General features: G+C 43.7%; 1 long non-coding RNA gene across 1 annotated transcript in view; it reads left to right on the plus strand.

The window, feature by feature from the left end:
• Positions 1-9,198: 9,198 nt before the first annotated feature.
• The window catches only part of LOC126060688 (uncharacterized), a 42,077-nt gene continuing 36,969 nt past the window's right edge, over positions 9,199-14,306 (plus strand). The window contains exon 1 of the long non-coding RNA XR_007513636.1: positions 9,199-9,335. This is a non-coding gene — a long non-coding RNA (uncharacterized LOC126060688). The remainder of the gene's footprint in view (positions 9,336-14,306) is intronic.

Here is a 14,306-nt window from a genome sequence, read left to right on the forward strand (position 1 = left end):
TGACGCCCACCCAGTTCACGCGAGCCCTGCGGCGCACCAGAGGGAGAAGTCCCCGGTAGGAAGTGACTGGTCTCGGAGCAGGGAAAGCATCGCCCCAGGCGGGGAGCCGTCCCGCTGGGATTTTGGCGAAAGCAGGCAGGGCGTGAGCGCGGGGTCCAATTATATTATCCTGAATAGACCCTGGGGGTGGTCCCACCAGTTCATGCGGGAGACGCCCACCCAGTTCGCGCGAGCGGTGCCGCGCACCGGAGGGAGATGTCCCCAGGAGGAAGTGACAGGTCTTGGAGCAGGGAGAGTAGCGTCCCAATCGGGGAGCCGTCCCGCCCGGATTTTGGCGGACGGGGGCGGAGCGTGAACACGGGGATCAGCTCTATATTCTGTGGTGCTACACCCCTAGCTCTCCGATCCCTCCCCCACCCTCCCCAGGCAGCTCCATTAACATCCGAATACCCGGAGCCAGAGGGAGAATTCAGATAGGGATATGACTGCATTTTTTTATCTGATTACCTGGAAAATCTAGTTTCCCAGTGATGGCTCAGAGACAGCAGTCCATATCAAACCACATAAAGAAACAGACCATGAGAGCTTCTCCAACCCCCCCAAACAAAAGAATCAAAATCCTTCCCAAATGAAGATACAATCCTGGAATTATCAGATACAGAATATAAAAAACTAATTTACAGAATGCTTAAAGATATCACAAATGAAATTAGGATAAATGCAGAAAAAGCCAAGGAACACACTGATAAAACTGTTGAAGAACTCAAAAAGATTATTCAAGAACATAGTGGAAAAATTAATAAGTTGCAAGAATCCATAGAGAGACAGCATGTAGAAATCCAAAAGATTAACAATAAAATTACAGAATTTGACAACGCAATAGAAAGTCAGAGGAGCAGACTCGAGCAATTAGAATGTAGACTGGGACTTCTGGAGGACCAGGGAATCAACACCAACATAGCTGAAAAAAAATCAGATAAAAGAATTAAAAAAAATGAAGAAACCCTAAGAATCATGTGGGACTCTATCAAGAAGGATAACTTGCGAGTGATTGGAGTCCCAGAACAGGGAGGGGGGACAGAAAACACAGAGAAAATAGGTGAAGAACTCCTGACACAAAACTTCCCTGACATCATGAAAGACGAAAGGATATCTATCCAAGATGCTCATCGAACCCCATTTAAGATTGATCCAAAAAGAAAAACACCAAGACATATTATCATCAAACTTGCCAAAACCAAAGATAAACAGAAAATTTTTAAATCAGCCAGGGAGAAAAGAAAGGTTTCCTTCAAGGGAGAATCAATAAGAATAAGTTCAGACTACTCAGCAGAAACCATGCAGGCAAGAAGGGAATGGGACGACGTATACAGAGCACTGAAGGAGAAAAACTGCCAACCAAGGATCATATATCCAGCAAAACTCTCTCTGAAATATGAAGGAGAAATTAAGATATTTACAGATAAACACAAGTTTAGAGAATTTGCAAAAACTAAACCAAGACTGCAAGAAATGCTAAAGGAGATTGTTTGGCCTGATGACCAATAATATCAGGTACCAGCACAATACAAGGTCACAAAACAGAACGTCCTGATATCAACACAACTCAAATAGGGAAAGCACAAAAACAAACAAATTAAGACTAATTCTAAAAAATAAATAAATGAACAAAATAATACACATAACAGGAAATCATGGAAATCAATAGGTAAACGATCACAATAATCAAAAAGAGGGACTAAATATAGGAGGCATTGAACTGCCAGATGGAGAGTGATACAAGGCGATATAGAAGGATACAAGTTAGGTTTTTACTTAGAAAAATAGGGGTAAATAATAAGGTAACCACAAAAAGGAATATCAATTCCATAACTCAAGAAAAAAGCCAAGAAAAACGTAACGACTCAACAAACACAAAGTTAAACATTATGAAAATGAGGATCTCACAAGCTACTAAGAAAAACGTCTCACCACAAAAAAGTATGTGGAAAAATGAAATGGCCAACAACACACTTGAAAAGGCATCAAAATGACAGCACTAAAAACTTATTTATCTATAATTAGGCTGAATGTAAATGGACTAAATGCACCAATAAAGAGACAGAGAATCACGGACTGGATAAAGACACACGATCCATCTATATGCTGCCTACAAGAGACATACCTTAGACTTAGAGACAAAAACAAACTAAAACTCAAAGGATGGAAAAAAATATATCAAGCAAACAATAAGCAAAAAAGAAGAGGAGTAGCAATATTAATTTCTGACAAAATAGACTTTAGACTTAAATCCACCACAAAGGATAAAGAAGGACACTATATAATGATAAAAGGGACAATTGATCAGGAAGACATAATCATATTAAATATTTACGCACCCAATGACAGGGCTGCAAGATACATAAATCAAATTTTAACAGAATTGAAAAGTGAGATAGACACCTCCACATTTATAGTAGGAGACTTCAACACACCACTTTCGGAGAAGGACAGGACATCCAGTAAGAAGCTCAATAGAGACACGGAAGATCTGCTTACAACAATCAACCAACTTGACCTCATTGACTTATATAGAACTTGCCACCCAACAGCTGCAAAGTATACTTTCTTTTCTAGTGCACATGGAACATTCTCTAGAATAGACCACATATTAGGTCATAAAACAAATCTTTGCAGAATCCAAAACTTCGAAATATTACACAGCATCTTCTAAGACCACAAGGCAATGAAGCTAGAAATCAATAACAGAAAAACTAGGGAAAAGAAATCAAATACTTGGAAAATGAAGAATACCCTCCTGAAAAAAGACTGGGTTATAGAAGACATCAAGGAGGGAATAAGGAAATTCTTAGAAAGCAACGAGAATGAAAATACTTCCTATCAAAACCTCTGGGACACAGCAAAAGCAGTGCTCAGAGGCCAATTTATATCGATAAATGCACACATACAAAAAGAAGAAAGAGCCAAAATCAGAGAACTGTCCCGACAACTTGAACAAATAGAAAGTGAGCCACAAAAGAACCCATCAGGCACCAGAAGAAAACAAATACTAAAAATTAGAGCTGAACTAAATGAATTAGAGAACAGAAAAACAATTGAAAGAATTAACAAAGCCAAAAGTTGGTTCTTTGAAAAAATTAACAAAATTGATAAACCATTGGCTAGACTGACTAAAGAAAAACAGGAAAGGAAACAAATAACCCGAATAAGAAACGAGAAGGACCACATCACAACAGAGCCAAATGAAATTAAAGAATCATTTCAGATTACTACGTAAAATTGTACTCTAACAAATTTGAAAACCTAGAAGAAATGGATAAATTCTTGGAACAATACTACCTACCTAAACTAACACATTCAGAAGTAGAACAACTAAATAGACCCATAACAAAAAAAGAGATTGAAACGGTAATCAAAAAACTTCCAACAAAAAAAAGTCCTGGCCCAGACGGCTTCACTGCAGAGTTCTACCAAACCTTCAGAGAAGACATAACAGCATTACTATTGAAGGTATTTCAAAGCATAGAAAAAGACGGAATACTACCCAACTCATTCTATGAAGCTACCATCTCCCTGATACCAAAACCAAGTAAAGACATCACAAAAAAAGAAAATTTTAGACCTATATCCCTCATGAACATAGATGCAAAAATCCTCAACAAAATTCTAGCCAATAGAATCCAACAACACATCTAAAAAATAATTCACCCTGATCAAGTGGGATTTATACCAGGTATGCAAGGCTGGTTTAATATCAGAAAAACCATTAATGTAATCCATCACATAAATAAAACAAAAGAGAAAAACCACATGATCTTATCAATAGATGCAGAAAAGGCATTTGACAAAGTTCAACACCCATTTATGATAAAAACTCTTACCAAAATAGGTATTGAAGGAAAATTCCTCAACATAATAAAGGGCATCTATGCAAAGCCAACAGCCAATATCACTCTAAATGGAGAGAACCTGAAAGCATTTCCCTTGAGAATGGGAACCAGACAAGGATGCCCTTTATCACCGGTCTTATTCAACATCGTACTTGAAGTCCTAGCCAGGGCAATTAGGCTAGACAAAGAAATAAAGGTATCCAGATTGGTAAGAAGGAAGTTAAGCTATCACTATTTGCAGATGACATGATCGTATACATGGAAAACCCTAAGGAATCCTCCAGAAAACTACTGAAACTAATAGAAGAGTTTGGAAGAGTCTCAGGTTATAAGATAAACATACAAAAATCACTTGGATTCCTCTACATCAACAAAAAGAACACCGAAGAGGAAATAACCAAATCAATACCATTCACAGAAGCCCCCAAGAAGATAAAATACTTAGGAATAAATCTTACCAAGGATGTAAAAGACCTATACAAAGAAAAGTATAAAACTCTGCTACAAGAAATTCAAAAGGACATACTTAAGTGGAAAAACATACCCTGCTCATGGATAGGAAGACTTAAGATAGTAAAAATGTCTGTTCTACCAAAAGCCATCTATACATTTAATGCACTTCTGATCCAAATTCCAATGTCATATTTTAACGGGATAGAGAAACAAATCACCAATTTCATATGGAAGGGAAAGAAGCCCCGGATCAGCAAAGCACTACTGAAAAAGAAGAAGAAAGTGGGAGGCCTCACTCTACCTGACAGTAGTCAAAACAGCCTGGTACTGGTACAACAACAGGCACATAGAGCAATGGAACAGAATGAAGAACCCAGATATAAATCCATCCACGTATGAGCAGCTGATATTTGACAAAGGACCAGTGTCAGTCAATTGGGGAAATGATAGTCTTTTTAACAAATGGTGCTGGCATAACTGGATATCCATTTGCAAAAGAATGGAACAGGACCGATACCTCACACCACGCACAAAAACTAACTCCAAGTGGATCAAAGACCTAAACATAAAGACGAAAACGATAAAGATCATGGAAGAAAAAATAGGGACAACCCTAGGAGCCCTAATACAGGGCATAAACAGAACACAAAACATTACCAAAAATGATGAAGAGAAACCAGATAACTGGGAGCTCCTAAAAATCAAACACCTATGCTCATCTAAAGACTTCACCAAAAGAGTAAAAAGACCACCTACAGACTGGGAAAGAATATTCAGCTATGACATCTGAGACCAGCGCCTGATCTCTAAAATCTACATGATTCTGTCAAAACTCAACCACAAAAAGAAAAACAACCCAATCAAGAAGTGGGCAAAGGATATGAACACACATTTCACTAAAGAAGATATTCAGGCAGCCAACAGATACATGAGAAAATGCTACCGATCATTAGCCATTAGAGAAATGCAAATTAAAACTACGATGGGATTCCATCTCACACCAACTAGACTGGCATTAATCCAAAAAACACAAAATAATAAATGTTGGAGAGGCTGCGGAGAGATTGGAACTCTCATACACTGCTGGTGGGATTGTAAAATGGTTCAACCACTTTGGAAATCCATCTGGTGTTATCTTAAACAGTGAGAAATAGAACTACCATACAACCCAGAAATCCCACTCCTCGGAATATACCCTAGAGATACAAGAGCCTTCACACAAACAGATACATGCACACCCATGTTTATTGCAGCTCTGTTTACAATAGCAAAAAGCTGGAAGCAACCAAGATGTCCGTCAACGGATGAATGGGTAAATAAATTGTGGTATATTCACACAATGGAATACTACGCATCGATAAAGAACAGTGACGAATCTCTGAAACATTTCATAACATGGAGGAATCTGGAAGGCAGTATGCTGAGCGAAATGAGTCAGTTGCGAGAGGACAAATATTGTATAAAACCACTATTATAAGATCTTGAGAAATAGAAAAAACGGAGAAGAACACATACTTTTGTGGTTACAAAGGGGGGAGGGAGGGAGGGAGGGAGAGGGCTTTTTATTGATCAATCTGTAGATAAGAACTGCTTTGGGTGAAGGGAAAGACAACACTCAATACAAAGAAGTTCAGCCTAATTGGACTGGACTAAAAGCAAAGAGGTTTCCGGGATAAAATGAAAGCTTCAAAGGTCAGCGGAGCAGGGGCTGGGGTCTGGGGAACTTGGTTTGAGGGGACTTCTAAGTCAATGGGCAAAATAATTCTATTATGAAAACATTCTGCATCCCACTTTGAATTGTGGCGCCTGGGGTCCTAAATGCCAATAAGCGGCCATCTAAGATACATCAATTGGTCTCAACCCACCTGGAGCAAAGGCAAAGGAAGAACACCAAGGTCACACGACAACTAAGAACCCAAGAGACAGAAAGGGCCACGTGAACCAGAGACCTACATTATCCTGAGACCAGAAAAACTAGTTGGTGCCCGGCCACAATCGATGTCTGCCCTGTCAGGGAGCACAACAGACAACTCCAGAGGGAGCAGGAGACCAATGGGATACAGACCCCAAATTCTCATGAAAAGATCATACCTAATGGTATGACTGCGACTAGAGGAATCCCAGAGACAATGCTCCCCAGAACTTCTGATGGCACAGGACAGGAACCATCCCCGAAGACAAATCATCAGGCATGAAAAGGACTGGTCAGTGGGGGGGAGAGAGATGCTGATGAAGAGTGAGCTAATTAAATCAGGTGGACACTGAAAAAAAAAAAAAAAAAGACTTCACCAAAAAAGTAAAAAGGTTACCTACAGACTGGGAAAAAGTTTTTAGCTATGACATTTCCAATCAACACTCGATGTCTAAAATCTACATGATACTGCAAAAACTCAACTACAGAAAGACAAACAACCAATTAAAACACGGGCAAAAGATATGAACAGACACTTCACTAAAGAAGACATTCAGGTAGCTAACAGACACATTAGGAAATGCTCATGATCATTAGCCATTAGAGAAAAGCAAACCAAAACTACAATGAAATTTCATCTCACTCCAAGGCTGCCACAAATCCAAAAAACACAAAATAATAAATGTTGGAGAGGCTGTGGAGGGACTGGTACATTTATACACTCCTGGTGGGAATGTAAAAAGGTACAACCACTTTGGAAACTGATTTGGTGATTCCTTAAAAAGCTAGAAATAGATCTACCATGGGATCCAGCAATCCCACTTCTTAGAATATACCCTAGAGAAATGAGAGCCTTTACACGAACAGATACATGCACACCCATGCTTATTATTACAGCGCTGTTTACAATAGCAAAAAGATGGAAGCAACCAGGGTGCCCATCGTTGGATCAATGGATAAATACATTATGATACATTCACAGAAGGAAATATTACCCATCAATACAGAACAGTGATGAATCTGTGAAACATTCCATAACATGGAGGAATCTGGAAGGTATAATGATGACTGAAATTAGTCAACTGCAAAAGGACAAATATTTTATACGACCATTATTATAAGAGCTCGAGAAATAGTTTAAACAGAGAAGAAAATATTGATTGATGGTTATGAGAGGGGGGCTGGAGGGAGGATGGGAGAGCAGCATGCACTAATTAGATGGTTGATGAGAGCTACTTTAGGTGACAGGAAGGACAACACACAATACAGGCGGGGTCAGCACAACTGGACTAAGCCAAAAGTAGAGAAGTACCCTGAATAAACTGAGTGCTTCGAAAGCCAGCATGGCAGGGGCGGGGTTTGGGGACCATGGTTTCAGGGGACATCTAAGTCAATTGGCATAATAAAATCTATTAAGAAAACATCCTGCATCCCACTTTGGAGTGTGGCCTCTGGGGTCTTAAACACTAGCAAGCCACCATCTAAGATGCATCAATTGGTTTCAACCCACCTCCATCAAACGAGAATGAAGAACACCAAGGACACGAGGTAATTACGAGCCCGTGAGGCAGAAAAGGCCACATAAACCAGAGACTACATCATCCTTAGACCAGAAAAACTAGATGGTGCCAGGCTACAACCAATGAATGCCCTGGCAGGGAACCCAACAGAGAACCCCTGAGGGAGCAGGAGAACTGTGGGATGCAGACCCCAAATTGTCATGAAAACATCAGACTTAATGGTCTGAGACTAGAAGGATCCCGGTGGTCATGGCCCCCAGACCTGTTGGCCCAGGACAGGAAGCATTCCCAAAGCCAACTCTTCAGACATGGATTGAACTAGACAGTCAGTTGGAGAGGGATGCCAGTGAGGAGTGAGCTTCTTGGATCAGGTGGACACTTGAGACTATGTTGGCATGTCCTGCCTGGAGGGGAGATGAGAGGGTAGAGGCAGTTAGAAGCTGGCAAAATGGACACCAAAAGAGAGTGGAGGGAGGGAGTGGGATGTCTCATTAGGGGGAGAGCAATTGGGAGTCTATATAGCATGGTGTACATAAGTTTTTGTCTGAGAGACTGATTGGATTTTTAAACTTTCACTTAAAGCACAACAAATTTTTTTTTAAATATACATAAAATATAAATTTAATTAAAAGGTCCTCAGCATATTTGTATTTCTTCAATTACTGCTTTATAGTTTGTGTTAGGGGCTTAAGACTTTTAACATTCTTTTTTTTCCTCTCAGTTTTTTCAAAGCATCTAGTTTAATGTAATGCACTTTATAGCTCTCAGAACTGCAGAGGGGCAAGGTTGCTGCAGCAAAAAGTGGGTTACAATAGGGTATGGGTTTATTGCTGGAGACGGAAGACCAACAGTCTCAGAAAACAGCGAACTCTTGGGCACTGGCATTCGGGATGGGGGGGCGGATGGCATTCTGGAAGATAAGCGCCAGATGACCAGTGGCCCAGAAGCCTGGGTGGGCAGCAGAGTCTTGGGGGGGAAGTAGGGCACCGGCCTGGGCGGCTGACAGAGTCATTTTCCCCCCAGGCAGATGCCCGCTGCAGGACACACCGGACACCCGCCCTAGCCTTGGCGTGGACAGGAGTTGTGAGCGGCCTCGGCCCCCTGAGGCGCCCCCTTCCTGGGCCGCCTCCTTGGGACCCACACCTACCTTGCCCCAGGCGGCCAGGCTGGCTCAGGGCCCCCGCCGCAGTGCCAGGCGCTGGCTGGGGACGCCCATCGGCACCTGGGCCGAGGGCTCATGGGAGCGCGACGCCGAGTCCCGGCCAGGCCGCCGCCCTCCAGCGGTCCCTTAGCACCTCGCTCCCCAGCGCCGGTGGCCAGCTGGGCGGGGAGGGGCAGGCGCGCGCGCCGCAGCGGCTGGCGGCGGGGGGCGGGGTGGGTGGGTGTGCTAGGGGCGCGCGCCCCGACGCCGCTGCCGCCTCAGTCTGCAGCTCCGCCTGCGCCCTCTGCTCCCGGCGTTGGGACCCAGTACGCAGGCCCGCCGAGCGGCCAATGAAGGCGGGAGGCCCGCGGTGTAGAGCCGGTCACCCCCGGAGCCGCGTCCCGCACCCGGACATCCCGGTAAGCGGGAGCGAAGACAGCGGGACCTGGCGGGCACCCCAAGGGGTAGGGCTGCGGGCGGCCCTCCGGGGACTCTGAGGTGTTTGTATGAGGGCCGCCCCCAAGGTGCCCCTGTGTAGGAGAATGATCCTATGTGTCTGCTGCCCCTGGCCCCTCGAGAGAGTTCCTGAGGAGGGTTGGAGAGCCGCCCCCATGGAGCACCCCTGTGTGAACGGAGCCTCCCCAGGAGTCTCTCTGTATTTGTCCCCCTGGGCTCCTCAGTGTAACTACGGACCCCCAAGGGCGGCCTCTGGACTTGCCTCTGTGGAAGAGAGTGCCCTGTTGTGAGGATATTCAGTCTGCTCAATGGATAGGCTCACGTGTTGGGGTCCTAAAACCTTTGGCCCTCAGCCATGTGAGTGAACTTGGAAGCAGACCCTGTAGCTCCAGTCAAGCTTTCAGATGACTGCTGCCCTGGCGGATGTCTGGACTGCAACCTCATGGCAGTCAGAAGCACCCTTCTAAGCCACTCCCAAATTCCTGACCCACATAGTATTTTTTGTTTTAGACTACTAAGTTTTGGGGCAATTTCTTAAGCAGCATTAGATAACTAATACACCCTCCTCAGTAGCAGTGGCCTTCCTGGGGATTAAAGCAGTGAGAGGAAAAACCAAGCCCGGTCTGTTAGGTAAATATTAAGATGATACAGATCCTAAGAATACGGTTTAATTCTAGCCCAATCACAAATATTCTGCAAATAGTTCCAGCATGGAAGTGAAGGATGTCAGCAGGTTGCTGTAAATCTTCTCAAAAACACTATCTGAAAAGGAAATAAATGTGGAGAGAATAGCTCACCGCAGATCCATTTGAATATATTCATTTCAAAGCTGACCGATATCCTTACTGCCTGGATTTTTCAGCTTCTGATCTTCCACTTATTCTCTGATCACATTCTTATTCTTCTACTTTGTCACATGTGACACTCTCCCCCTGCAAACATAAACGAGAGGACCTCCCTAGGCCCATTTCTTGCACTCTTCACATTTATTTTTTCCCGTATCTGCCCCTAAATGGATCTTATTTATGCAAAAAGTTTCCTATCTCTTTAGTTTCAAAATCTTTTGTCTCCCAATCTCACATGTCTGTCTTCAAGCAGAGCTGCTTTCTTTCTGGTATCCCCATTTCCCAGATTGGTTTACTCTCATTTCTAATAGGAATATCATCAGCCACTCCACGCTTAGATCTCAATGGCCAAGTTCTGTCAGAAATTGCTCACAAGCTTTGGACCAAGGAACCAAGACCATCAGTGGAGACATGATCATCTTTCCCATTACAACTTTCTGCTTCATAGCCTTCTCCCATTCCCAGTAATCACCTCAGAGACCCAGATGTATTTACTAAGTGCTACCAACTTGCCAGGCACTATGCTAAAGAAGTAAATGTTTTATGCTCTTGAGTTCATATACTGCCAGTTTTTGAGCCATAAGGGGCAAATTATAGCTTTGTGGTGCACTTATAGGAGTTAACGTATATTATGGAGTCCCTGGGTGGCTCAAGGACCCTGGTTGCGCAGTGGGTAAGGGCTCGACTGCTAACCAAAAGGTGGGCAGTTCAAATCCACCAGCTGCTTCTTGGAAGCCCTATGGGGCGGTTCTACTGTGTTCCATAGGGTCACTATGAGTCGGAATCAATGGCAACGGGTTAGGTGGCTCAAATGGTTAAACACTCAGGTACTAACTGAAAGGTTGGTGGTTCAAATCCACCTGGGGGCACCTCGAAAGAGAGATCTGGCGATGTCCTCCTGCAAGGTCACAGTCTTTAAAAACACTACAGAGTACAGTTCTACCCTGAAACACATAGGGTCACCGTAAGTGGGAATCCACTTGATGGCCACTGTTTTGTTTTTTTGGTTTTATGCCTTTTGAGAGGTGACACTGACACTTAGTTACTGTTTTTCCCTCTTCTGGCAGTCACATTCTTAGTCCCCCTGCCGTTACTCTATCAAATTAGTTTGTCCATAACCTTTGGGGAAACTGGCCGCACTTGTAGCTTTATTTGATCTGAATCACCCAGATGTGCACTGAGCACTCAGAATGTCTGTGTGTGTATACTAACTTTTTTAGAGGTTCCAGTTATGCTGATTTCCCAAAGTCCCTTGGTCTTCTGTGTTAGATGAAGTTGCTATTCCTGAGGCCTATGCTTCTAGAAGCCAGTTGTCTGCTACCTTGCAAACTTTTACCCTTATATACAAGTGCTGCTTGTGCTCCATTCTTCCAGATCAAATCCAGGACAGAAGAGATGCATTTTCAAGTTTTTGGTTACTGCCTGTCTTAGTTACCTCGTGGTGCTATAAGAGAAATCTCACAAGTAGATGGCTTTAACAAAGCGAAATTTATTCTCTCACCATTTAGGAGGCTAGAAGTCCAAATTCAGGGTGCCAGCTCCAGGGGAAGGCTTTCTCTCTGTGTCAGCTTCGGGGAAGGTCCTTGTCATAAATCTTCCCCTGGCCTAGGAGCTTCTCAGTGCAGGGATCCCAGATGCAAAGAACGTGCTTCCCTCCTGCTCTTCTTGCTTGATGGTGATGAGGTCCCCCTCCTCTCGGCTTGCTTCTCTCTTTTATATCTCAAAAGAGATTGACTCAAGATAGGACCAAGTCCTATAGATCGTGTCCTACCTCATTAACATCATGGAGGTTAGGATTTATAACACATTCAGAGGTAATTACATCAGATCACGCAATGGAGGACAACCACACAATACTGGGAATCATGGCCTAGCCAAGTTGATGCACATTTTTGGGGGACACAATTCAATCCCTAACAGTGCCTTTAGGTCAGCTGCTTTCCTGTGGGCCAGGACAGAGTGCTACAGGATATCGCATAAATGCAGGTGATGTTGACCTTATCATCGTGATTGTGGAAACTGGCTAAATCCCAAAACTTAGCAGCCCTTCCAATGGTCAGAGAAATCACCCATAGCTACTGTATGGGTTACCTGTTCTCATCCCTCCTAGCCTTGATTCACAACTTAGGTTCCACCTCTGAGGAAGCAGAGTGGATATGATGAGCTGGTGACTGTGTAGTTTCTAGAAACAAGTTGTGAAGATTTGGTCTGATGAGCCCCTTTGGGGATACTGGCACTATGATCTCAGGTAAGCCCTTTGTTTTCTCCAATCATCTTTGCAAAATTTATTCAACAAATATTTATTGAACATTTTCTCCTTGTGATCCTATTTAGATTGTTCCTCCCTTCTGAGCTCAAAGAAAATCTGGAGCTACCTGTTAAACCTACTGGTTTTTTTCAAGTTTTCGTTCCTTTATTGCTGCTGGGGAAAACCTTCCCACCTTCTTCTGCAAGATCACTGTCAGTTTTGTTGTTGCTGTTGTTTTTAGCTTTTTCCAACATATGCCACGCTCATATCAATTATCAGGTGAAGGCACTCAAGGTTACTTTCCATTTAACATGAAGGACAAGGGAGCCATGGCTTATTAGGAAGGCTGTGGACCCTCCAGAGCTACTTATTTTTATAGAAAGCTGAAGGAGAAGGGTTCCCTAGATGCCTTCTCTTTCCCTATTTTTTTCCCTCTCTCCTGCTGCATAAGAACGTACCACAAACTTGGTGGCTTAAAACCATACCCATTTATTATGCCATGTTTTCTGTGGTCGGGATTATAGGCAGGGCTTAGCTTAGTCCTTTGCTTATGGTCTCACAAGACTGCAATCAAGGTGTTCACTAGGATGTGTTCTCATCTGGAGGCTTGAAGGTGGAAGAATCCACTTCCAAGCTCACTCAGGCTTTTGGAAGAATTCATTTCTTACCTTCCCGAGGTACAGTTGTTCCAAAGTTTGCAGTTAAAAGCACTACGGGTTTAGAGTTGTCCCTGAAAATAGGTCTGCAGTAGGGGGTAGGGTTGACAGGTGTGGAATCCTGATTAACATTAAGATTTGGGTTAGAACTACACATGTAGTCATGCCATGCGTCATGGCCTCCGTCCTGGGGAACCAAGGCCTGCATCTTCACGGTGCCTTGAGAGTACCCTTGGCAGGTGTGTCTATCTGCTGTGTTGAAGGGGCTGGGGGCAGGGCCCTGCAGGGATGGAAGCAGTAGTAAATTGGTGGCCCTTGTGGAGATGGGTGCATAGGTGAAGGATGAGGGCAGTAGATCTACTGCAAGCCCTTGACATTTTTTTAAGAGCATGCAGAGAAGTTGGTGAGACCAGGGGTATGCACGTGAATCCACTGCTGTCTCTATTAAAGAACAAGCAGTGAAACAGAAATTACAAAGGAGAGTTTAGAGGAGGGATATGCAGGCCTGGTTCTGAGGTGGCCTAGGAGGCTTTATAGAGGAAAAGGGCTTTGAAGGATGAATTTGGACTGCATATGTGTTTGTGAGTCTACAAGATGGGCTGTATCTTTTTGTTATGTGTGCAAGTCAGCTTTGTATGTGCTTGTGTATTTCTGCCTGTGTCTACTTGAGTATTTCCGACCCAGGGGGTTCCCTGGTCTATGTAGATGTGTATTTCTGGTCAAAGTTTCTTCGTACTTTGTAGTATTTCTGTGTGGCATCTTTGAATCTGTGTCTTTCTCTTTATGTACATGTGTGACTGGATGTCTGTGTGTCCACGTGTTATTCACTGTGTGTAGTGAGATCCTAGTCTGACGTCTGTCTTTAATCATCCATCCCACTCCCCAGTGTACCGCAGCTGCCAGTAATATTTACCTCAAAGATAGGTTTCCCTTCCCGTGGTCTGGATTCCCACGGGTAAGACTATCTGCCCAGGATCCTGACCCTGTGGCCTCTGTACAGGCTTGAGCTTGGAAGTAAAACATTCTGGAAAGCCCCCAGCATGCCCCTTGCCTGCCCATGGACCCAGAGGAGTTACTGTGGAGGAGAGATACAAATCGGGGAAGGGAGGCTGTTGGCAGAACCCATCCCTCCTTCTTGGAATGGATATCTTTCTCTGTCTCCTTCTCAGGGCCCCTTCTTCCCCT

The sequence above is a fragment of the Elephas maximus genome, chromosome 17, assembly GCF_024166365.1.
Source record: "Elephas maximus indicus isolate mEleMax1 chromosome 17, mEleMax1 primary haplotype, whole genome shotgun sequence".
Taxonomy (NCBI): Eukaryota; Metazoa; Chordata; class Mammalia; order Proboscidea; family Elephantidae; genus Elephas; species Elephas maximus.